At 35.4% G+C, this 27,528-nt stretch overlaps 1 protein-coding gene across 47 annotated transcripts in view; it reads left to right on the top strand.

The window, feature by feature from the left end:
• PTPRD (protein tyrosine phosphatase, receptor type D) overlaps nucleotides 1-27,528 on the top strand; it is a 1,162,785-nt gene that overhangs the window by 466,318 nt on the left and 668,939 nt on the right. For all 47 annotated transcript variants that reach the window (XM_027635107.1, XM_027635108.1, XM_027635120.1 and 44 more), the window contains one exon: nucleotides 23,087-23,135. The gene's annotated coding sequence lies outside the window, so the exon portion shown is untranslated. The remainder of the gene's footprint in view (nucleotides 1-23,086; nucleotides 23,136-27,528) is intronic.

Raw genomic sequence — 27,528 nt, 5'->3', positions numbered from 1 at the left:
TAGAATAGAATAGAATAGAAAAGAAAAGAAAACTTTAGTTCTGGTTGGAAGGGACCTATAGGGATGATCTAGTCCACTACCTGACAAGTTCAGGGTTGACTAAAATTTAGAGCATGTTACTAAGGGCATTGTCCAAAAGCCTCTTAAAGATTGACAGGCTGCAGGCTCAAGCACTGACCACTGGTCTCAGAAGCCTGTTTCAGTGTTTGACCACCCTCTTGGTAAAGAAATGCTTCTATTTTCCAATCTAAACCTCCCCTGACACAACTTTGAACCATTCTTATGATTCTATCACCAAACCCTACAGAGAAGAGATCAGAGCCTTTCTTTCCACTTCCTCTCTTCAGGAATCTGGGCTCTTCAACCTCTTTTTCCCCAAACTAGTAAAATCCAAAGTCTATATTCACTCCTCATAGGGCATTCATACAGTCGTAGAGTCTCAGAATGGATTGGACTGGAAGGAACCTGAAAAACTGCCCAGTTCTAACCCGCTGTGGGCAGGGACATCTTCAACGAGATCAGGTTGCTCAAAGCCCCATCCAGCCTCAGCCTTGAACACTTCCAGTGATGGGGCATCCACAGCTTGCCTAGGCAACCCATACAGTGCCTCACCACTCTCACAGTAAAGAACTTCTTCCTAATATCTAATTTAAACCTACTCTTTTTCAGTTTAAAGCCATGACCACTTGTCCTATTACTACATACCCTTACAAAAAGTCTCTCTCCATCTTTTTTGCAGACAGCTATAGGCAACTATACTATAGTAGCCTATAGTATAAAGGCTACTACAAGGTCTCTTCAGAGCCTTCTCTTCTCCATGCTGAACAATCTCTCTCAGCCTGTCTTCATAGGAGAGATGCTCCAACCCTAATCTTTGTGGACCCCTTTGGACTTATTCTAACATGTCCATGGCCTTCTCATGCTGGATGACCCAGAGCTAAACATAGTGCTCCAGGTGGCTCAGTATCCTTGGATCCCATTGGCCCCATAGATTTGTGTGTGTATAGGTGGTGAAGCCATTTCCAATCCGAGGGTTATCATTTTCCATTGGACTATGGGGGTTTCATTCTGCTCCTCATCCTTGTCTTACAGCTAGGGGCTGGGTACTCACAGAACAGCTGATCGTACTATTACAGACTGAGGAAGAGACAGCATGAAATACGTCAGCCTTTTCCTCATCTCTTGTCAATATATTTGCTCCTGAATCCAAAACCAGATGAACATTCTCCTTAGCCCTCCTTTTGTTGCTACAGTATTTACAGAAACATTTTTTGTTGTCTTTTGTGGTATTAGCCAGATTAAGTTCTAGTTGTTTTTTGGCCTTTCTAGTTTTCTCCCTGCATAACCTCTTGACATCCTTGTGGCCTCCCTGAGTTGACTACCATCTCTTCCAAAGGTCAGAAACTGTCTTTTTTTGACAGCCAAAATTCTTTCTGGACTACCTCCACAGGATAAGCAAATTTTTTTTTTCTTAAAATTGTTTTTCCACTTAGAAGGATAACTGGCTATCAGTAATGGGCATTATTCTCTAATACATCATACAGAAACATGTCATGACTTAGAAAGAAGCATTTCAAGAACTATTAATTATCCATTTTTATCTGATTTTTTAATCTCTCAAAATTCAGAAGAAGATTGTAAGGAAGAAATTTTATATCAGTTTAAGAACACACAATGATCTCCTTTTACAATAGTGTATTTTTAAAGTTATTTAAATTATATTTATTGTGCACATATTGATTGTGAAAATAAATTTTCATAATTTTTTTATATGACAATAAATAAAGTAGCTAATCTATTGATCATGTCTAATCTTTCATGGCAGTGTATTTGAATAAAAATACAGTTGCTCTCAATTTTGTATAAGTAAAGACATATAAATGAACACCTTTCTGTTTATTTATTTAATTTAATTTAAGTTAATTTTTTGTTTGTTTTATTCTTACCTATGAAAAGGTCACAAAATGGGGTAAAAAAACTAGTATGACTCTCTGGAGCATTGTGAGATTATCCAGTTGAACTAGACTATTTCTATATTGTTTCTGCAGAGAACTGTGTTTATAGACTACACAAAGAGTGGAGATGATCTCTTTAATTGTTTTTCCATAGCAGAAAAATTCATTTTGCGTCTAATTTCTTCAGCTACTTCTTCATTTAATGCTTTTAGAAATAGAAACGGAGTTATAAAGAAATAGATGAGTGTGACACATAATGTGTTCATGTGAATTTCACTTTAGGATATAGATCTTTAGGGATTTCAGTATATTTGTTTATAAAAATCATAGCTTACATCCGCTTTGAAGATAGTGAAGGTTATATCTCATGTTAGGCTGCTAAAAAATAACTGTGCAGTCTGCAAGGGGGAATTATGCCACATTTTCTGCTATTTCTTCTGTGCTGAAAACACAGAGTCATCATTGGTCTGCAGGAAACAATTGAAGAGGCATCCAAATCTGGCTGATCACCTGTATAGTTTTGTCTGCAGAACACCTGCAAAACTGCTTTTATAGCTTTCTATTGGCTAAAGAACATAAGACCAGAGGAACAGCTGTACCACTAATGATGAAGGACATCCTTTATTGCAAGTCATGATGGATGAGTATGAAAGAATTCAAGATACTTAGTTTTTTTAAATGCCTTGATTTTTGAAGAGAGGTTTTCTCAATACAAAGATGGAGCTCTAATCTTGGTTTTGTTTAAGATGTGTGTGTATGTATGCTTCTTTTCTACATATACCATCAATCTCTTGGAAAAGCTTCTTAAAAGAAGCTTTTAAGCAGATTTTTCTCTGGCTTCATGGAGTCTTGCATTGGTTCACCTAGAACTTCACCAATAGGACAACTGGATCTACACAAAATGGGCAGCTAAACTGATTGTTTGATCCACATAAATGTGTAAGGAAAGGGGGAACCCTGGAGTTAGCTTTGGTAACTTCTTCCTTTTGCCAACCAACCCCTCAATTTTGCCCATGAAACTTTGTTAGGAATACTTAAGACATGTATGTTAATTGAACTAGGAACTCCAATAAAAAAAAATTAGTTTTGCTTACTAAAGGAAAATTTTCTGAATGTCAGGAACATGAATATTCTGCCAATATGTTGAAGTATTGCTTGATGTACCTGTGTCACAAATTTTAGAGTCTGACTTGTATTTTCCATCCATAAAGAATGTACAGTTAATATATTTTATAGTATGAAAAAACCTTGTGTCTCCTTGCAGAAAGACCTTCTGTATATTTTATTGTGTAAAAAAAATGTTTCAATAAATATTTCACTGTATAAGCAGTGAAATATTTATTAATTGAAATGCTGATAGACACAGTGTGCTAAGAAAGCAGAAGATATTAGAAAATATTGAAAAATGAATAATTCTTTTATTGTACCATAATCTTCCCAGCAACGTCTATTTGGAAATTTCAACCCCTTTATCAAATGTAAAGAATATCACACATGAATAATAATGAACACCGAAATTACAGGACAACAGTGCTTTGCCAGGATACTAAGAATACAAAGAATCTTCATTTGTTAATTTCTAATGCTCATTTATGTTGTGTTGTTTGATATTCATGCGAATGCTGTGTGAAGATAAAATTAGGTATTATATGGTTGGAAATGGGCTAGTTCTCTAACAGCTTAGGTTCTATGATGTTTAACAGACACCTCAGACTAAATTGCTTTGGCTTCTTATTTGTCACTGCATCATCTGAAAGAATTGGAAATCTATCATACACCATGCACTTTTCCGTTTCAAGAAAAATGTGTCATGTCACTAGTGATATATGGGATGACTGTGATGGGGTGAGAAGAGCGACTATTCCTTTGTTTTAACTATAACCTTTAAATCCCTTCAGAAAAAAATCAGTTTTTTATAATGTACCTCTTTTATATAAAGCGAGTATATAGAAGAAATTTGAAGAAATATGAGGAATCCCTGAAGTAATGCATTAAAAATGAGTACTATTTTTATAGAATATTGGACAGAAGACAGAAGTAGACAGAGTAATTATTAACCATAATTTTAAAATTTCATAGCAAAATTACATTCTAATGGAAATATTTTTCACTACTGAAAACACAGTGTAGTGCCACATCCACAGCTCTCAGTTCCACTGCTTTTTCGTAATAATTTTTGGGTGTTTATGTATTTATCTCTTTCATATAAGTACATGGAATGATGGGGCAGGTAATTGAACTCTAAGAAAAACTCTTTCAAATTGTGAAAGAGATCACAATAAACACGTACATGAGGAAAACACTTAAATCTCACATCTGAGGCTCTTCTTCTTAAACCAGACTAAGTAGGGGGGAGAGGGAGAGTGTGTGATGTATTTTAGGTTAACTCCTCTCTACATGTAGTTTTTATTTGAAAAGCACAGTCTCCTAATTCCTACTCATAATTTTGTATTCATAAAGTACCTACTAATTTGTATTTGACATCATCTTCAGAAGTCATGCTACCTCTCTGAGCCTGAGTAAACAATTGTGGAATTGGAGAGAATCATTAGGAAGAAAGGGTGTGAGACAGAAGGAAACAGAGTGAATGTAGTGGGTTGACCTTGGCTGGATGCCAGGTACTCACAAAAGCCTCTTTATTACTTCCCTCTACAACTTGACTGAGGAAAGAAAATACGATGAAGGGTTCATGGGTTGAGATAAGGACAAGGAGAGATCACTCATCAATTATTGTCATGGACAAAACAGATTCAACCTGGAGTCGTTAATTGAATCTATTACTTTCAAAATCTGAGTAGGATAGTGATATGGTTTGAAGCTGGCTCCCTGCCAAGTCTCCAAACCTTACCACCAGAAGTCCCCCCCCCCCCCCCCCAAACCTCAGGGAGAAGAGGGAGAAAAACAACCAACTAAGAAATAACCCGAAACGAGAGAGACAGCTAAAGTGATATATATAAATATATTTACACTTATATATATCATTTAAAATATATACAATTTTCACAAGGGAAGGGAAAGGGAAAGGGAAAGGGGAAGGGAACAAAACCAAAATTATATATATATCTATATATCTATATATATATCCCAAATCAGTAGCCCGAGATCTAGTAACTAGAGAGTTAGCAAAGGAAATATATCACCACTCTCCTTGGGACAACTGAGAGTTGCTCCGGGATGATCGCCGGCAACCTCCGTCTCCCAAGGTCGACAAGGCCTCACCAGGCCTCGCTCCCCAACACGGCAGACTCAACAGCAGGGAACCTGCACCTCCAAGCTGCCGGAAGGAAAGAGAGCAAAAGCCTCTCCTCCTTTCTTCTTATAATCTGGCTTACGTAAAAATCGTAGGGAATACTGGGTAAATCTGGCCCCTTCCTTGGTTACAAACTGGTCACCAAGGAAGGCCTAGCCCAAACCACCACAGATAGTGAATCTTAGAAACACTTTCTCCCCATCCCTCGCTCCTTCCAGATCTCTTGCTCATCCCCCAGCATGACAGTAAATAGGGGATGAGGTTTATGATCAGTTCTTCACACATTGTTCTTGCTGCTGCTCAGGGAGAAGGGTTCTTCCACTGCTCCAGTGTGGGGTCCTACCCATAGGAGACAGTCCTCCACAAACTTCTCCAATGTGAGTCCATCCAATGGGCAACAGTTCTGCACAAACTTCTCCAGTGTAGGTCTGTCTTCCATGTGGTCCAGTCCTTCAGGCACAGGCTGCTCCAACGTGGGTCCTCCAAAGGGTCACAAGTCCTACCAGGAAACCTACTCCATCATCAGCTCTCTCTCACCAGGCCTGCAGGTTCCTACCAGAGCCCTTCTCCAGCACAAGTTTCCCATGGGTTCACAGCCTCTTTTAGCCATCCATCTGCTCTGGCATGGGCTCCTCCACAGGTTGCAGGTGAATCTCTGTATCCCTGTGATTCTCCATGGGCTGCAGGTGGACACCCTGCCTCACCATAGGCTGCAGGGGAATCTCAACTCCAGCACCAGGACCACCTCTTCTCCTCCTTCTCCACTGACTTTGGTGTCTGCAGGGCTGTTCCTGTCACATATTTTCAATCCACTCTTCCCTGACCATAATTACATCTGTGCAATAACTTTTTTTTCCCTCCTAAATATATTATCACAGAGGTGTTACCACTGCTTCTTATTGGCCCAGCCATAGCCAGCATCAGGTCTGTCCTTGGCTCTGCCTGACATGGGGGAAGTTCCTGGCAGCTTCTCACATAAGCCACCCCTGTAGCCCCCCGTTACCAAAACCTGTCCACACAAACCCAATACAGCGAGGAAAGTAAGATATAGACTTACACGGCAAAAGTGAAACAGAGGTCAGCAGCAGAATGGGTGATGCTCTTTGATTCATCCTTCCTCTGTTCTTATCCTTGTCTTGAGTCTGTGGTTTTCTTAAGCCTTACAATCCTATATTTGTTAAGGTTAGTGCATTTTGCAGAGAAAATCAGAGAGTCAGAGAATGGGTTGGGTTTGAAGGGACATGAAAATTCATCTAGTGCCAACCCCCCTGCCATGGGCAGTGATACCTTCAACTAGACCAGGTTGCTCAAAGCCCCATCCAACCTGGTTTTGAACACTTCCAGGGATAGAGCATCCACTTGCTCCAATGCCTTACCACCCTCACAGTAAAGAGTTTCTTCCCGATATTTAATCTAAACCTACTGTCTTTCAGTTTGAAGCCATACCCCCTTGTCCTGTCACTACAGGTCCTTGTAAAAAGTCCCTCTCTATCTTTTTTGTAGTCCTCCTTCAAGGACTGAAACACTGCAATTAGGTCATCCTAGAGCCTTTTCTTCTCCAAGCCAAACAATTCCAACTTTCTCAGTCTTACCTCACAGTTGAGGTGCTCCATCCCTCTAAACATCTTGGTGGCCTCCTCTGGACTTGTGCCAACAGGCTGATGTCCTTCCTATGCTGAGGACCCCTCCCTCAACCTGCTGACCACGCTGCTTTTGCTTCAGTCCAGGATACAATTGTCTTTCCGGACTTCATTGCTGGGTCATGTTTATCTTCTCAGCAATCAGCATCCCTAAGTCTTTCTCCACAAGGCTATCTGTTCTCTATCTGTTCATCCCCCAGCCTGTATTGATACTGGAAATTTTCTCAACCCAGGTGCAGCACCATCTATTTGGTCTTGTTAGACATCATGAACAAAGTTACAAAAATCTTTGAAAGTGAAATTATTAATGTTGTGTTGATATTTAGATTATTGCTCTGTATCTGAAATACACACAAAAAATGGAAGTGCTTTGTTCTACATTTTGAAGATATATTAAAATTATTATACCTTCATGTATCTAGTGCCTAAAATTAATTCAAATAAAGCACAGGATATATATACACCCAACACTGTGAAGCAGATAATTCTTCCTGTTCCTAACAGAAGTGTTTTTATACCATACACTGTAAGTCTGATACTGATTCTACATATACCTACACTTTTAATGGCTGAGTTGTAATTGCTGATCTATGTTTACATGATTCTAACATCAGGGAGGTTTACATTCACTGGCAGTAATTAAAATACTGATGCACAACATTTAAATGGGATAGGAAATGGAGTCTCAGCTGGGACATCACTTGAAGGAGGAATACAGAAGACCTGAAAAAGAGTAAAATGTCCTATTAAAGCTTCTCTTTTCAGGCATTTTGTATTTTAGCCTACATCAATTTTCAGAATTACATTAGAAACGAAGGTTTAAAAAAAATCAAATTTGAAACCCCAAACAAGTTACTTCTGAAACTTGGAAAGTGACAGGTAGAGATACAATTAGGTTGTACAAACTCAAATGAGGTCTCACTACAGCAGCTCCACAATAAGCAAATGAAAATAGCAAAAAACCATATAAAAGCCATGGGAAAGACTATGTACAAATCTAAACTTTATATACCCAAACTAGATATTTAAATTATATCACCCAATAATTATGTCATCAAAATCACCTCACTAAAGGAACAGCTGAAATCTTCCATGGTAAGAAAATCTTTGATAGGGGGTCTATCCATAATATTTCACATCATGGCAATTCCTGACAAAATTGTAATGAAATTAATAAATCAGAACAGGTTCACGAAAGTCCTGTCAGTGATGAAAGAACTGTTGTGTCTGAATACCAGATATACTAATTCGGCATTTAAAATCAACATAGGCAAGCCTACAGATATATAAATAAAATGTCCAAAACCAGATTGCATGAAGGAATCATTGAAGAGCAAACTCAGGAGAAACACCTCACTGATGTAAAAATTAGGAATGTTATGACAAATAGCTTTTGAAACTCAGATGAAAATAGAACAAGAAAACTACTTTCATTTTTACTTGCACAGGTACTATTTGTGTGAAGGCAAGTGTGCAGATTTGCAAAAACTTCTTGACCTGCATGATGGGGTAGCACTAATATGTGTATATTCTATTTTTTTTTCACTATACTTGTATCATTTAAGCTCTTAAGTATTTTTATAAATGTTTGTGTCTTGAGATAATGCTGACTCATCTCCTCACAATATTCTACATATTATTCAGTCATTTTACTTTATCGTTACTGTGCTGTCTCTTAATTAAGAAGACATAAAATGTCTTAAATTTTGTGATTGAGTTTACTTTAAGTCAGTACTACAGAAATGCTGCAGTAGATTAATAAACAATTGCATAAAAAAATAGTCACCCTCAACACACTCTTCTTATGGTTGCCTCTCAAAAGGTTACCACTTCTTTCTTAGGGTTGTGCTACTTGTCATGTCAAATATATTATCTGTGTCAGCCTGTATGGTCTCCTTATCCCATCTGAAAATGCTACAAGTCTTTCATAGCTATAAATGTCATTGCCTGTTCATTAAGTGGTTTCTCTACAAACCACACAGCAAGAGAAATATTTAAAGATATTCTTTAAACTGTCTCTGTTTTTTTTAGCTTCCTCTGTTAATGAAGAGAACTTGGAAGGAAAAATTTATCTCTGCTTTAAAAAAATATAATTGTAATAATTGTAAGGTTTATAAACATAAAGCATTTCACAAGTCTTTTAAGTGGTTGAACTCATGTTAATCCCGGTTTAAAAATTAGGAGACTGAAAGGCAAAAAGATAATCTGAATTATTTGAATTAACAGTTCTCCTGTTCCAAAGTCATGGGACCATATTGCCCATCTTATCAGAATATCATGTAGCAAATGAATTGAAGCACTGTACTTCAGCAGAGAAATAAAAGTAGGTTTGTAATTAAAAACAAATTTATTCATTTCAAAATAGAACATACTGCTAACTCCAAACATGGTTAGATTTTAACATCATTAGCTCCCATTGATATCTAAATTTTTTACTTCATTGGAGGTTTTAAAGAAAAAAAACTCCACACTTTTTTTTTTTTTCATTTTCCCAGTGAAAGCAAATCCCTCATGAGCTTGTTGTAGGATATATACAAATTTTAAGTAATACAGTCAGACCACACAGTGCATCAGAATCAGATTTAGAGTAGTGTGGTTCACATTAGCAGCTTTCTTTCTTCAGTGTAATCTGCAAAGCAAATAACTTTAAAGTTGACACATGATATGTATAAGAGGAGTGCAAGTTAAACATTATGAGCCATCTTTCCAGGCATTTTCTCTAAATGCATTTGAACAGAATTTCAAGTTTTCTGGGAAGCAAAGAGGTATATATACAGTATACAGAAAGAAATTGCAAAGTAACTTGGTCTTCTTGCACCTAGGAACTCTGAATTCTTTTTTTTTTTTTTGTTATGTGGGAATGATCTAACATTTCTTACTGGTGGGACTTTGATGGAAAATTTGCTGTCTCAGTTTCCAATGAACAGTTATGTTTTACTGTGTTGTAAGGGTACTGCCTGCTTTTCTCTTCCTTTTCACCTCTTCCCCTCACTCACACACATGTGAAAGCTTTGTTATCATCTACTTCCTTGATAGATTCAATAGAAATTGTAGATTGATAGTGGGAAACACTTTTCAGACATCTGTTGTTGGTTTCTAGTGCAGGTCAAGGTATTATTAAATCATGTAGGTGAAGTGTAAAGACATTTGTTTTACTGGTTTCTTTGTGTATTTTCACATAAAACACTTAAGTACAGCATATGTCAATTGTTGTTTGTATGAATACATATCAAAAAAGTATATATGTAATATTTTTTCTAGAAATCTATTTTCCATGATTTGATAATTTATGCTTATGATATAATGCTGCAGAAAGTATTCTGAGACAATTACTTGTTTTAGGACTCACACTCTCTTGGAGCATGTTATCTGAGAAAAAGCTTGTGTCTAAATTTCAAACTTTAAAATCAAGGCTGGTAAAATTTCTACAGATATTAAAATAAGAGTGTCTACTCTCAGGACCCACAGAAAAGCTACAGTCTTGCATAATGATTTTATGTAGAATGATGATTCTTTTTCCTTACCTGTTGACAAAACTTTAGCATTTAATGTTGTTAGGTCTAAACCCAAGAAAATATTCAAGTTGATAATAAGGCCTAGTAAAGCAGAAACTTAGTAAATTATGTGAATGACATAAAACCAAGGGGCATCTCTTATTGTTGGTAAATTTTAATGAAACCTTACAATCCATAAAGTATTCGTTGTGTGGTATAATGTGTGCTATTTAAATGATAAGGTGATCAGATATAAGATGTACATAGAACCATAGAGTAATAGAATATATTGAGTTGTGGGTTCTCATGAGCGTTGAGTCCAACTCCTGGCCCTGTACAGGACACCCCTAGAATCACACTATGTTCCTGAGAGCATTGTCCAAATGTTTCTTGAACTTAGGCAGGTTTGGTGCTGTGACCACTTCTGTGGGGAACCTGTTCCAGTAACCAGCCACCCTGTGAGTGAAGAACCTTTCCTAAGCTAAAGCTTCCTGACACAACTTCATGCCATACTTCAGGAAGAGAGTACTCTTACAGGATGATAAAAAATACTTTTCATTTTTGGTGTGATTTATCTCCAGAACAAATATCTTAGAGAAGCTGTGGAATTTCTCTCCTTGGAGGTATTAGAACCCTACTGAGCATATCTCAGACAGAGACTACTTGTTTCGTCTCTCTCTAGTACTTTCGTGGTGGTTCAGAGTGTTGATGGTGCAGCTGTGGGAGCAGAAAAGCACTGCTTGCTCAGAGGCATGTTCAGACATTAATTTCCTGAGCAGGATGCTTATATCTGGTGAACTGCAATTTATTTTCTAACACTTCTATTCCGCAGCCAGTTGCACACTTCACATTCACACGAGCTGAGGCCCAGTGGCTGTGACCCAGCCAGACCCAGCACCAGAGTCCCAGGAACAGAACACTCAGGCTAACTCCTAGTGTACTGCATCTGGTTGGGTTATCAACATCTGTAATCTATTGGCTATACGTCAGCAGAGCACTGGACACCTGTGGAAGTGTGTTTCTACAGAACTGCTGTTTTTGCTATCTATTATGCTGTATGTTAGGCAGCAGGCACACGCAGACGATGTGACTCTGGGTTGGTCTCTGTGACTCTCACCCCATCTAATGCCAGTTAGCTGCTTGTCACCAAGGTTTCTGTCACCTGCTGGTCTCCTGCCTCAGATGTCTTAAAGAAGACTGAAGCTCTCACTGGTTATGTGAAAACTTTCTCTATTGCTTCTTTACTTTCCAGACAAAGATCATTTATCCAGTCAGTGAGTGCCAGGTAGTCAATCTTTCCTTCATCTCAACGGTTTTTTCAAGTAGGTTTCATCACACGATAACAAAAGTCTAGATTTTTGACCTTAATAAAAGGACAAAAATCCTTCTTGTCATAAGCTACCTGAAATATATAATTGATACAAATAGAGATGAGTTTAATTTTCCATTATGAAAAAAAATTAATTATAAATGAAGACATCCAAAATAAAAGAATTATACCACACAACAATTTGTGGGGTTCTGAAGTGTGTGTTTGTTCAGAGAGAAAGTGAAATATTTATTTACTCCTCAAAAGGCACAAGAATAGGTCAAGGATGAGGAAGATCCAAATTTCAGCACTTCCAGAGGGATTTAGAGTTACATTTCACAGCAAGTAACTGTGAACTGGATACAACAGAGGTGTGAATGTGTTCATTCTATGTCTGATGAACAAAAAAATAAGACTCACACTTCTCTGTTAACGACAATAATGTCATGAACTTGTTTCTTGTATGTTTTTCCCACAAACTAGCCACTCTAGTTCCTACATTCCTGAATGAAAACAGATTTAGAAATGTTGCAACTTAGAAAGCACTGTCATTTTTTCAACCAACAAGCTGCAAATCATTTGCTCTCACACAAAGCAGTTTGCAAAGTACCTATTGACAGCAACTCCATAAAAGCAATTTTTAGTTTCTAGCTGTCCTAATGAACATGTGATAAAATATTTTTAGTCTTCTAGACAATTCTGTGCTCATCATAAATGAACAAAGTGATACGCTACACTTTGCATCATATACAGTGATGTCCAACATGTTACTATTGTTTATTCACAGGTTTATTCAAAGAACGCATCTCCATTTTATGGTATAGTCCACCATAAAATCCAGCATTATACATCTTCCTTCAAGACAATGCTGAGGAATTGTCTCGATGTTGTAAGCCATCAGTCCTGCAGACCAGTTCTTGAGCACTCATTAACGTTTGAGGTCAAAATGGAAGGGTACACAGAAAAGTACTTATTACTTAAATTGCTTTTACTTTAGGAGAGCATTTTCTTTTCTCTGATTGTGATTTGCCAGGTGTAACATTGTAATTTTGTAGCTATTCAAACACTGTAGCTCATCAACAAAAGAAAAACAAACAAAACAAACAAACAAAAAAACCAAGCCCCAAAAGTACAGAATAAAAATTCAGGTATATAGCAAGGAGTTTTTTTAACAGAAAATTTGTGCATTTTTTCAGTATTTGTAATTCTTCAGTAAAAAATTATAATCTTGGACATGTTTATAAATAATATATTTCTACTTGAGACTTTTCTTTGTTAATTGCAACAAAGCAAGGTGTGACATGAGATCTGCCTATTTTTTAGCTTAGATTTATTCAAAATTGTTTTCTTATACACTTATATTCTTGAAGTGAACCTTAGCCTTTGACATGCACATTGTATTGCTGTAAAGTAATACTATAGAAGACAAATCATTAACCTCTTTGATAAACGTGAATGTTTGTTTTCCAGCGGAAGCTCTGATTCACTAGTTTAACTGGAGTCTTCATCAAGGAAAAAAAAATCAAGCTGGCAGTTGTGAATAATGGTAGCAATTACCATTATACTCCTTGGTTCTGAACCCTTTCACTTTTCCTTTTAACCGTCATATTTTATTTATCTGAAATATTTTTCTACAGATCAACTATTTTATGATGTGATTTCATAAATTTTCTAATTCATTAAAATATAAACAAGCAAAAAACATTGTAGGTAAATAAAAAGGAAATCTGTCCTGCAGCAATGTGTTATATATTCAATAGTTGTTTTAAGAGTACTGCATACCCCCGTTAGTATATGGTAATCTAGGTATGCTGGTTTTAAAAATTCTAGTTTGTATGAATAATTAAAATAATGTTGATTTTAATATAATTTCAAGCTGTTAAATTTGTCTTTCAAAACTTCACAGTAAAAAGACTTTTACAAAAATATGTTTTAATATCAATAACACACCTCCATAAATGGAATTGACAGAGGAAATGTTTCATTATATAACCTAGGGCACAATAAAAAGGATAATAAAATAAATTCATCTTGTCTATTCTGTACTCTCAAGACTGAATGCTTGCTGTCTACACCTGCTTCTGACTTTTCTCATGCCCTTAGAATTTCTACTATGTTATTACTGATTTGTCTTCTTATCCTAAATAATAACAAAACATAGGACAATTATAGAGTCCTTTGAAAGGTTTTGTATTGTGTAAGAGCACATAATTGCATTAAGGTTAACATAAATCATAGTTTTACAGAGTTAGATTTCAGTGATACTAATTTAAATTCTTTTCAAAAAATAATCTTTTATACCATATGATTTTCCATTATTTTTTGTGGTGTTTCTCTCTCTCTCTTTCTGTGTCTTCTTATGTAGAAAAGTTTTCACTGAAAGCAACTAAAAGAAGTACTTTCATTGCTACATACTGAACTAACTAGGATTATAGTGCTGTACTGGACTAGGCCATGGGGGAAGCAATGGACATTCCTGAATATTTTCAGTTCTATTTGTATTGTGGCTGAATGGCAGAGCTCAGAGGTTTGTGATCAGTGTAGAGTACAGTTGGAGACCTGTAGTCAGTGGCACTCCCCAGGGAACGACACTGCGTCCAGCCTTATTCAACTTGTTTATCACTGACCTGGGCAAAGGAATAGAATCATCAAGTTTGATGACAACACTAAACTGGAGGCAGTGGCTGATACACCTGATGGCTGTGCTGCCATTCAGTGGGACCTTAATAGGCTGGAGAGCTGGGTGGAGAGGAACCTAATGAAGTTCAAGCAGGGCAAGTGCAGGGTCCTGTGCCTGGGGAGGAATAATCCCAAGTACCAGCACAGGTTGAGAGCTGACCACCTAGAGAGCAGCTCTGCAGAGAAGGATCCAGAAATCTTAGTGAATGACAAGTTGACCCTGAGCCGGCAGTGTGCCCTTGCAATCAGGAGGGCCAATGGTATCCTGGGGTGCATCGGGAAAAGTGTGGCCAGTGGGGCGAGGGAGGTGATCTTCCCCCTCTACTTCACAGAATCACAGGATCGTTCAGGTTGGAAGGGAACACAGTGGATCTGATTCAACTTCCCTGCTTAAGCAGGGTCATCCTAGAGCACATGGCACGGGATTGTGTCCAGGTGGTTCTGGATTATGTCCAGTAAGGGAGACTCCGCAACCTCTCTGGGCAGCCTATTCTAGTGCACAGTCACCTGCACAGTAAAGAAGTTCTTCCTCGTGTTCTGGCGGAACTTTCCGTGCATCAGTTTCTGTCCATTGCCTCTTGTCCTGTTGCTTGGCACCATCAAGAAAAGTCTGGCTCCATTCATAGTATAGTATCATAGTATAGATTGGGTTGGAAAAGACCTCCAAGATCATCAAGTCCAACCCCTGATCCAACTCCAATTACTATATCATGGCACTAAGGGCCACGTCCAATCTCTTTTTAAAAACCTCCAGGGATGGTGAATCCACCACCTCTCTGGGTAGGCCGTTCCAATGCCTGATAACCCTCTCTGTAAAGAATTTCTTCCTAACATCTGACCTAAACCTCCCCTGGCAGAGCTTGAGCCCATGTCCCCTTGTCCTATTGTTGGTTGTTGGTTGTCCTTAGCACTCCCTCTTTAGATATTTAGAAACATTGATAAGGTCCTCTCTCAATCATCTCTTCCGGAGGCTGAGCAGGCCTGACTGTGAGATTAGCTCAGCTGGTTAGAGGATGATGCTAATCACGCCAAGGTCGTGGGTTAAATCTCTGTATAGGCCATTTGCTTCAGAGTTGGACTCAGTGGTCCTTGTGGATCAGGGTGTCCATGGAGGTCATGGAGTCTCCCTCTCTGGAGACATTCAAAACCAACCTGGATGTGATTCTGTGTAATCTACTCTAGGTGATCCTACCTTGGCAGTGGAATTTCCAGAGATTCCTTCCAACTCTAACTGTTCTGTGATTTTGTGAAACACTAAAAATGGATTATTAATACCAACAATAATAATATAAGCAATATTAATATAACTACTTTTTTAAATGGGCATTATGAAGGGAAGTACTAAATCTTATGCCTCATTCATCTTATCATATGACCTCCTCCTCCTGTGAAATTGTAAAGTGTTACCTGAAAATTCTTAGGTTGTAGGTTTCTTTTTTTTTGTACAGACAATTTATTTTTTGTTTGTTTTAGAAAAATTAAGTCTTCATTCTTCTATAAGTATGAAATAACATTATGACGTACTACTGAGTTCTGCAAATTGTCAGTAAGCTAAGTTTTTTATCAGTTCTTCATAAGTTCCACCAATAAGCTTATATTACTTATTCGGCATTTCTTGTGCCTTGGATAAAGTCAGACTCTTATTCTTTTGGGTCTTATTCTTTTTTACCCAAGTCTTTGTGGTGTGTCTTCTGATAAAAATGTCCTTTATTTTTTTACCATTTAAGTTTTGCAGAGGATGTTTTGAAGGTGATGTTTGTCTGAGACTTTGCTTTTTGCAGTGCTAATATCTGCATACCATAGATTATCTGACTAAACCAGAAACTCTGAGTGTCAGAGCACATATAACTTTACATACATCAGTCTTTAATATTTGGTAGATTGATATAATCAATGCAAAGCCCAGGTCCTTGTGTATATTGTGGGATGCTTTTGTCAAGACAATGATCTGATTAAACATTTCTGCAGATGCTGCTTTTCCCCATGGTAAAAGTAATTTTTCTAGGGGTCTTGGATACTTGTTTTAAGGAAAAATATTTTTAAATTTTTTACAGACATTAACTTTCTAGTTTTTTAACCACTTGTTAAACATATTAGCCAGGAATGGAAATCTACATGATACGACTGTAATCATGAGAATAGTCCAAGGTTTGAAAAGTGGGAATGGCCTTCTGATATGGTCAATTAAAAGATTGACTAGATTATGCTGATGTTACTTCTTTTTTCTGCTTTGTGGGCAAATTGATTAAAGAAAAAATAAACCACTAGCTGAAGAAATACCAGATCAAAAAAGTAACTAAAATATTAAATAAAGGGGAAAACAATCCCAAAGGCAATGAAGTTTTAAATTTGTTTTAAAAACCCTAAATACATTAGAGAACTGATGACTAACATTTTTACATAATGGAAATTCCACCACAGGGTTAAGTCTAAAAATTTATTGTAATTGGATAGTAGAAACTCTAAAGAACAGCTTCAAGATCTGAATAACATGTAAACTGAAGGCTTAGACCAAATATTCAAATTGCATATTTTTATTTTCAATAATTTATTTAATTTTATAACTCAGTGGATAGAGACATCCTCATTCATAAATGACTCATGCTACATCACTTGCTGTTGCTAATAGCATTTGAATCCTTTATCTACAGACATTTCTGTTGTTTCAGAGCTACCTTTTCTCTAACAAGTGTTAGCTGATAGCATGATAATAACCCCTAATAATTGCCTATCCTAGGATGTATCATGACCAATTAGTACCAAGAATTAGCTTCCTTCCAGTTCACAATACAGTTGTGTTCACTTTTTTCATTAAGGAGGTGTCAGATGTTCTTTCTCAACTACAGGTTTTAAATTCATGAGTAGTTTGTTAATCAAGAATATTGTATCCAAAACTTTTTAAACTGAGAAAACAACTCTCTTTGGTAGTTTCACTTAGTATGTTTATGAATGAATAAAACAGAATTTATGTGCAGTCCCTGTAAAGGTAATTAGCATGTTACACTTTTTATAAAAAGTTAATAATCTCAATTTTATCTGCACATCACAAAGATGGTAACATAACTGGATATCCAGCACTTCTCCTGAACACTTTCAAGTTTGAAGACCTTTACAACTGCATGAGAGAAAAAAAAACCCAACAGTTCTTAATCTAAATCCTGTTGGACTTCAGCCTTTTCATGTGAGAACGTTTGACTCCCCTGATTTCAAATTGTAAGAACTGAATAAGACACAAATATGTTAGACTGAACTGACATAAACCATTTTTCCTTTGAAAATTACACAATATCTTACTAGAAATGTTTACATCATATTTTCTCAGATTTGTCCTCTGTTTAAAATCAGTTTCATGGTCACAGGCATATTATTAAGGAGTGTCTATTTACAGTCTAATGTATATTCTGATACCTGTATATATATTCTTAACCCATAGTACAGGTTTTATAGATCACCATTTATCAGGGACTGTATAACTAAAGTGACAAGCCTCCTGCAACTTTGATTTTAAAATTACCAACATGGTACTGAAAGAAAATGTTAACATAAATGCAGTTTGAGGAAAATTCATACTGTTTATAGATGGTGCTAATTATGAAAATTACTTTTGCTGAAATGTTTTTTTATGCCTTTGATTCTTTAAGGCAGATTTATTTATGAATTGCTAAAGCATGATCTTTTTCATGAGGGGAAAAAAAAAAAGAAATATTATGCAACTACATTTTTATTAAGGGGGAAGAAGGGTGTGTGTGCTACTGCATTCTTTTAAGCAGACCAGCAAAATCTGAATCAGATATAACCACCAACTGTTTGAAAAAATTGCTTTCAGTTAACAAGGAATCATTATTATCATTTCAATTGGGGAGTTCCACAGGGGGCTGTTTTGGCTATGTTGTTATTCAGTGTCTAAAAGAAAAAAGATTTGAATGATGGAAGAAACGATGAGTTTTAAAAATCTGTGGCTGATGGACAGCTGGGCAGGACTGTAAAAGCCCCAGAGGATAGGATTAGAATTTACAAAAATCCTGGCAAATTAGATGGCTTATCCAAAAGCAACAGTGTGCAAGAAAAATGCAAGAATACCACCACAAAATGCACAAAAATAAAACAGAAATAGTTGGATAGATAGCAGAAGCACAATTTTTTAACAGAGACTAATACTACATGTTCCAGTACAGCATAGAAAAATTCTTTAATAGATCCCACGCTACTGCTTCTCAAACATTGAAATTTCAGGACCTATTTAGGCATAGCATAGCTCCTTACCTGTATGCTCTATACACCTGATATTACTTTTAAAGGCAAGTAGATAAGGGTAGATAAAGGCAAGTAAGGTTTTACTCTAGTAAATAATAAGAACATACTGCAAGGTGTGCAACTGAGCATCATGAACACTTAACTTAAAAAGGCATCTACCCTGAAGTCCAGATGTAGACATTTCAGCACATAAACAAAAGGAACGAACAAAGGAATACCACAAGAAATAGTCTTTAATAGGAAGCATTTGAGAGTATTGTCATGTAAAATATGGGTTCTATGCTGTGTCAGGGAAGATCAAACTGTAATATTTTGGCAACAAAGCTGGGTTTTCAATTAAAATTAATACTGAGAAGAAGGGAAAAGTGAGGTATTTTATGCGAGTATAGATTATCTGCCAAGAAGTTTATGTAGGTTATTATGAATATAATTTCCATAGGATAATTGAATTGCATACTTTTTTGAATTCTTAGGTTTTGATCTATATCAACCTCTATTTTGTTATAAACCAGAATATTCCTTCAGGAGGTTAAAAAAATGGGATTACAAAATTTAATTTCTTCAGCAGGCATGTTTTGTGTCTTTTCAAGAAATGTTATGAGGTTGACAAAGGTTTTCATTCAGTAAGAAGAGAAAAAGGTTGTAAAATGTCTACTGTTGGAATATTGCCATAATTAAAGCACATGGATCTAACATAGTCTTGGGAATAAGTAATATCTGACAGGTTTTTAAGAGAAGGGGACACAGTTATTAGGAAAATTACAGAGTAGTCCTAAATAAAATTAATTCCTATTCTTCTTAATTTAGGCTTCACTTGAATTTTTTCCAGTTGTGAAAAAACTAGATAACACAATAATCTATGAAACTACTACCCGTCTCTTTATCATTATGTTGTCCCTCTAAAATCCAAGAAGTTTCTTAAAAAGAAATAGAAGAAGGATCTTGTATTCATAGAATAATACAATCATTAAGGTTGGAAAAGACATCTAAGATGATCAAATCCAACCTTCCACCCAGAACTGCTGTGTTCACCACTAAACTATTTCCCCAAGTACCACATCTACAAGTTTTTTAACACTTCCAGGGATGCTGATTCCACCACTTCCCTGGGCAACTTACTCCAATGCCTGACTACCCTTTCAGTGAAGGAGTTTTTCTTAATATCCAGTCTAAACCTCCCCTGTTGCAACTTCAGGCCATTTCTTCTTGTCCTGTCACTTGTTACCTGGGAGAAAAGACTGACCTCCAACTCTCCTTTTCTCCATGAAAAAATACTTTAGACATGCAAAAATGAACAAGATATTGCAGTAAAAAAAATTAAACCTCAATGAAATTTTAATAATTCCTCTTCAATAGCCTATTTGGAAAACTCCTTATTGTTAATTATATTCTCCTTTTGGAATTAATATCTCAGGGTGTTACTATTAGGACTGAAATAAGATTTTGGACAATGTTTTTCCTGGGACTGAATTTAACTATTTCAGTTTGTTGATACTTGGTGCAACCTTTGCACAAGGAAATCAGAATTAATGGGAGCAAAGTGGTAATACACACTGTTAGAATTCCTCCTGGAATTTGTCTTCGTAATCATCATCATAAAAGTAGTGGAACTTTTTTCTGTATGCTGGATTATAACCAGTAGTTTAAACTCAAATTGAAAAAGACCACTGAAAACAGCATTTTAATCCTTTTATTTTTCTCCTGACCCATTGAAATAGAGGTAAAATATCATTGCCCAGTGATGAGTCATCATACAGAAATGGTTACTGCCTGGTAGTTTCCATGGTGCCTTTAAATAAGTGAAGTTGTGGAAGGAGATTAAAAATCCAGTAGTCTACTTAGTTAATGGGCATTATCAGTGATTTTAATTGCATAATAATGTCAATGGAATAATGTTATAATAGCCTCCTGCTTGTTTTCGAAAATTGTGATGATTGCAGGTCTTGTGAAACTTAAATAAATTTGGGAAAACAAGCCTTAAAATCTTGACAATTGTTGAAGAAACATTCTGCAATACCGGGAACTGGATAAGCATTTAAATGTTGCTGAATAATGTCATTGAGTTGTATGCCTGTAAACTTAGAGAATAAATCACTTTTTACTTTAAATTAAACCAAATTACTTCCAGGAGGTAGAATTCCTGTTCTTTCCAAAGTGCAATTAATTTGCTGGCAATGCATTACAATGAACTATCAATATTTTCTTTTTATATACACAGAAATAATACATAAAACCAGCACTTTTCATCTAAACCTGAGAATGTTTAATCAAAACTCCCAAGATGAATTTGTGGAGCAGGAAAGTTTGTGGACACAAAGAATTTACAGCTTTTCTAGATCAGTATTTTAGTTCACAGCACAACTAAGCTTATGCTTGAGGACTATTAACCTACAATTTCCTCATTTAAAGTACTTGAGAGTTTTCTGTGTAGTGATCAGCACGCTGCTACATTCAACTGATTCTGTAGGGAAGGAGTAGTACGTCTGTTTTTGCAACCAATTTCAATCCTACATAAATTTTTTATCAACTGTTTAAAACTATAGCAAAACAGTCTAGCACAAATGTCCCCCCTGCAACAGATTCAAAATAATAAAATAGAAAAAAAGATGTTGCGAGACAGGTTAATTAAAACTCTTTTGGACCATCTGCTTACAAAGTATATTTGGATTAAGTGACATATTTTCACTTCCTCTGTGATTATCCTATTAGTGATCATGTAGTTCTGTTGTCATAAGACAAGGGAAGGGAAGAAAAGTACAAAACACAAAAGAATGTAGTGAGAAAATTTGTTTGGAGAGATAAGAGTAAGTTAAACTTTTAAGATAGGAACTTTTTTGGAGCTTTTTCTTTTCTCTTGTTTCTCCATAGAAATATAGTGGCAATATTGAATGATTGCTTCTGCAGTGACACAACAGAGTGTTCAGCAGGTTGAGAGACCTAAGACATGAATGTGTTTTTGCGGTGGAAGTTTAAAACTTTTAAAATTAAGCCAAATTGACTATTTTAATATAGAGAAAGGCTAAATATATACACTTTTTTCCTCAGGTTCTTTTTTTGAACATGCCTAAAATGCTTCGGGAAAAAGAATGAGCCATGAAAATAAAAAAAAAGAAACCAAATGAAACAGCATAACTCAACAACAATCCCTGAAAACAAACAAACAAAAAAACAATCAACCAGACAACCAAAAAAAAAAAAACAAACAAAGAAAAACCTATAAAATGAACAAAAAAACCCCAAACCCACAAAACTAATTTATCTAATGCAAACACCATGGAAAAACTGTTAGCACTTGGCCACACTGCAAGCACTGAATGGATAATCTGTTAATAGGTTGTCTTGAATAATCTTTAGATTACAGAGACATACTTCCTCCAAAGCATAGATTATCACTATAGCATTTAATATTCTGCTTTTATATGTTAATTACTATTAGCATAAAACTAACATAAATTTTATATCATGTTTATGCATGATTTTTCAATACATCCTTTTTTTCTATTGTTCAAAGAGACACGTTTTTACTTTCTGTATTTTCTACTATTTATTTGCCAGATTTTAAATTTTGAGCATTAATCTTCGTTAATGTTGCACTGGAAAGTGAAAAATGTCTGTACACAAAACGTTGGAAACTAATTTGTTGCAGGAAAATCAATTTTAGATTGTTCTTATTAAGCTAATGGGTAATCTCAAACCTTATTAATGGAATAACCATGGTTATAGTATTGATAAATTTAACAAATCTTAGCAATTATAAAGAAATGCATCCAGGTCCATGAAATGAATGTTAATTCAATGATGAATCATTTGTATTTGATGATCATAAAGGAGATTGCTGCACTAATCTGTTTTCTTCCTCTGCTTTTATAAAAGACATTCCTTTTTTGCATCCCCAGATTTACAAACATCCACTCCCAGTCAGACTCTCTATTGTTTTACTCCAATGCACTCTCATCAGCTGTCACATAGCATTCTGATTCCTTTCAAACATGAAAAGTATATCCTTTATTACTATTTTAATTATTTTGACTTCCACTCCTAGAACCAAAATCTTATAGTCTGGGTTTTGTTATTACCTTCTGAGCATTAAAGTAATTTGTTTTCCAAAGCAGCTAAATATGAAAAAATAAACTTCTCAAGTCATAATTTGAATGGTCTGAAGTCTTCTATCTAGATATTCCTGGAGATTATTGGTTTCCACAGAAATTCACAAATGCTCATTTGCAGAAGGGAGCTTAAAATTAATTTTTCTTCAAAACGCAATTGGGGTGAAAGGAGGGAAAGACTGAACACATTTGAAAGCTTAGGCTTTTATTGGGTTGTTTTTCTGACACAACATGTGCTTCTCTCAAAGTGTTCCATACAAAGTTTAAGTCCATTGATTTTCATATATGTATATTAATTATTTGCAGTATTGAACTACCATTTACTTGTTTTACTGTGTATCTAATGTCTGAATATTTATTGCCAGTGGTGACAGAAAGCTTTTGTTTTGTGTTTTTCAGATCTCAGGATAGAGCATTTTTGATTGAGTTCCAAACCTGCAAGCTCAGGGTGAGTAATTATTTTTGTCATTTCTTCAGTCTGAATTGGGATGGTTCTGTGAAGAACGGTGTTCTAGCATATGACTAGTTCCATGTTTCCTGGAACATCAAAAAAAAAGGGTCGCCTCCTGTCTGTGATAATGTCAGCTGGTAATATCAGTGATTAATTAATCTCTTTTTGTTTCAAGACATTGAGAGGAAGAAGGATTTTTTTTTTTTCCCCTTACTATGTAACAATAAAATGCATTTGTTTGGGGTTTTTGCTTGGTTTTTTGTGTGTTTTGACTGAAGAGATCATGATATAACGGTACTTTATTGCTACATGTGTAATTTGAACATGTTGCGTTTTGAGACTAATGCTACCATAGTCATCAAACTCAGAAGCTGACATAATTTTAACGTGCGAGAGAAGCCATAAACCAAAGAGGTAATGATCTGCAAAAACGGCAGAGATTCTCCAGACAAAAACTGCATTTCTATACATTAGATCCCTTCTGAGAAACCATCTTTTGAGAATGAGATAGGGCCAGGCAGCAGAAAACAGTAACACTATCATGTTATAGGTTTTATCAAAATGATTTCCTATCAGGAGTTCATTGTTACAATCTGGGAGAGTGATAGATAAGACAGATAGCTTTTCATAAAAAATGAAATTATTGGAATCTTGTGTTTGCTGTAAAAGAATTTTTTTTCCACATAATAAGTGTTTTTGGGAAACACGTTTAACGTGAAGTCATTTGAAGAAAATATGTTGATGTTAGCTTGTTCCTGAAAAAATTTAATAACTAATGTAATAAAGCTATGGAGACAAACAAGCCTAAACAGATTACCAAAGTATTCTCCTGTGTTTTAAACTTGGTTCATAATATCAAACATAACAAAGTAAAGTGCTTGTTTCATAACAAGGGACAATATGATTAGCATGCTACTGAGATCAAACTAATGAGTAAACCTCATTTGTGTAACACAAATAGCTGTCATATTTTGCATATATGGGCAGCAAACAGCACTTCTAGACAGTGGAAGCCTAAGCCCAGGAGAACAGATCTGTCAGCTTTGCATTGTGATTCCACTCACTGAGTGAAGGTAGAAGTCCAAAAAGCACCATGGAAGAAACAATGATATTTTGTCATGTTGCTACTTTTGTACTAAGTTACAAATGTTGAGCTCTAAAGCATATTTGTGTTACAGAGGCTACTTGTGAAAGTCTATATCATAAATTTTGTAGTATCAATTATAAAAATCACATAAAATATTTTTTCTTAATATTTGGACAGGTCTGGTGGGCTTTGTTTTCATCCTGTTTCTGTTGGTTTTCCATGAGATTCTTTCTTGCTCCTTTGCTCATAGTACCTGAGGAGTCAAATTGATTATTGCTATCCCCCATATTTCACAGCACAATTAGAATCTTCCTGGCAGTAGGTAAATTACAGGTGTCTACAGTAGATTTAGAAGTGTCTATTGTAAGTCTATAAAATGTTTTTAAGTTCAAAATCCCTCAAATTTCATGTTTGTTAGATACCAGAATCTGTACAGGAACACAGGGCTTATTGAGATTTCTGTAAAATTCTGTACTCATAGAAATTCTTTACCAGTAAGAAAATCTAATATTGTCAAAATTGTTAATTGTATAGATATCTGCCTCTTTAACTTTGTTAATTTCTGGTGGTTGAGGAAACACTAGCAGTGTTTAGTAATAATACACTGAAGTGACTGTTAGAGAACTCTCACAAGTGCATTTGTGCTTTATAAATAGACATGTACACATACATACATACATACAAATCTGTATTTATATATTTCTAATGTGACAGGTAATGTTTTCTTAAAAGCACTGTAAAAGCATTTAGCCACTTGTTCTTTTAATGGCAATTTTAAGCATACCTACAATATAACAGTGGGAAGTAGTACAGCAAATTTATCTTCTAATACTCTCAGTACTGGATTCACTAGTGTGTGAAATGATACGGATACATATTTTGCAGGCCATGACACAGTAAAAGTAAAAGGTCGTATGTAAATCAGGAATAGTTCTGGGGTTCTTTTACTGTTCTTTTTTTTTTTACAGTCACAAAAAATTACTCCTGCTGAAATATATTTTATCTCTCTAAAGGATTAAAATGTACCACCTAAAAAATTATTTCTTTTATTTGAAACACAAAATAGTCACCTATTTAATTTTTTTGTTAAGGAATAGCACTAATTAAAGTTAACCAGCTTGCATAAAATGTGAGACGGAAAAAAATACACCTTTATACTGAAGACAGCTTTCATTTTTTAATAAGCATATTTTGAATATATTGATTAAAAAGTCCTATCATGGCCACAGACTCAGGCAAATTATCATTAGAATGATGATATGCAATCTTGATGACATTCTGTCTTTTGCACCTCTGAGAATGTCATTACATCTTTTGGGAGTATGATTATTTCTGAAGTTAAAAATCAACCTTAAAAGAAGTTAAAATCAGCATTTTCAGATGGATGGAGCTAAACATGTAGTGAGAGTAAATCTCTTCTAATGTAAACCAGACTCACATTAAAACCTTCAGTGGTGACTATATCCTGTTCTTTAAAAGGAACTTTGCTAGATTTCAGCCAACAATTATTGCACTTTGAAACTTGCTTACAGACTAGGAGACAAGGCTTGTGGATCAAGAGGTATGGCTATCATGTAGAATTGCAAAAGACGGAGATTTGTTAGAAACTGAAGGAAGCTGAGCAAGAAAGAAACAATACTGTTATACAGATAAATGGACATCAATTTCTCCAGTTACATTATTTAAACTGTTTGGTGAGTAACAGACATGTCTCTTGACACACTAGAAATCATTAGTAATGGACACAGTGGTGACTATCTTTGACAATGGTTTATTAGGAACTATTCTTAGACTGATTTTCTGATATATCTTTGAACTTCTTTGTCAATTCACAGCCATTCCACTAAACACAATTATTCTTGGTTGCTGTTGGGATATAGGAAAAGGGAAGAAATAGTTTGAAGCAATTACCTTATCTTCAAAGACCACGTCAATATCTGCTTATGTAAGCTTAGAGTTGCTCCCATTTACAAAAGATGTAGAATAGGAAACATAAATTATGAGTTAAAGGTAGAATTGTCTCTTTCATCCAGTCTCCAATATTATTACAGAATATATGAAACAGAAATGATTTAAAATGCAACACAGCAAGAATTTTTCCATTTACTTCAGTAGAGGTTTGCTAACTCTACAAAGGAAGAAATTTCTCCTTGAGACCAAAAGATATCATACTACCATTTTGTGATGCTGCAAGAGAAAATTACCACACATTTCCACACTGAAGAAATTGGTAAAATTACATCAGGGATAAACTTAAGAACTTTTCTTTTTATTAAGGGTAATTATTTCTTTTCCTTTCTTAAAAAAAAAAAAAAAAAAAAGAAAAAAAAAAAAAAAAAAGATGTAGTGAACCTTTTTAAAAAGCTGAAGATTATTCTTCTGGAATTTTTCCCAAAACCTACTGAAAAGATTGTTATTAATATTGATGGCCTGTAAATGAAGTGCTTTTTCATGCAATTCTAAGGAACTTGATCTGACCAGACGTCCTTTTCAATCAGGTCAACATACTATACTTTCTTAGGTATGCAGATATTTGTATCTTTCATATGAATTATTCTCACAGGGCTTGTAAAGAACATAAAATAAATGAACGAGTCACTACTTTATGCAACTCCCTTGAAAAAATGGAGAGGAAAGAAGGAATATACCCAATAAAATTCTACAGAACTTTACAAATGCCATATACAGTATCTAATTTATTGCTTAAGACATTGGGAACTAGAAATGAATAATCCTTTGTTGTGTCTTTTATTTTCTCATTATTTTATATTTGGCATGAAAGCAGAGGTATGTTTACATTACTCACTGCAGGACTGAAACTGCTGCTAAAGTACAAGTTTATCAGAAATTTGATCACCTAAACTTCACATTGAAATATAGAAGAAAAAGCAAACTGAATATTTAGACTGTTGCTAGGCTATTGCAGACATGCTTCAAGTGATAACGTCCTGCCTTTTCATCTTCATCTAGCTTCCGCTCCTGTATGAAATAGATTTTGTCAAAGAATATTCTGGTTTAAAAGCATTACATGAATTGTCAACATTTGCAGATCTGTAAAGAGATCAGCTCAAATCTCATCAATATGTGTTTGATGAAATTGCAAAATAAGCAAACTTTTTTTTGCATTTCATATACAGTCATGGTTGATGTCAGAAGATATTTTAGAAGCTGTCATGTGAAAATATGTCACTAGCATGGGGTTTTCTCAATATTTCACATCTCTGGACAAATCTCAGGATAAAAATCCCATTGTCTTTCAGGGAAATGCCATGTTCTTTTGCATGTGTTCTTCTGTATATTCTG

This window comes from Corapipo altera, unplaced genomic scaffold (assembly GCF_003945725.1).
Source record: "Corapipo altera isolate COAL_440 unplaced genomic scaffold, ASM394572v1 61411, whole genome shotgun sequence".
In the NCBI taxonomy this organism is placed as follows: Eukaryota; Metazoa; Chordata; class Aves; order Passeriformes; family Pipridae; genus Corapipo; species Corapipo altera.
This window is presented reverse-complemented; position numbering and strand designations above follow the sequence as displayed.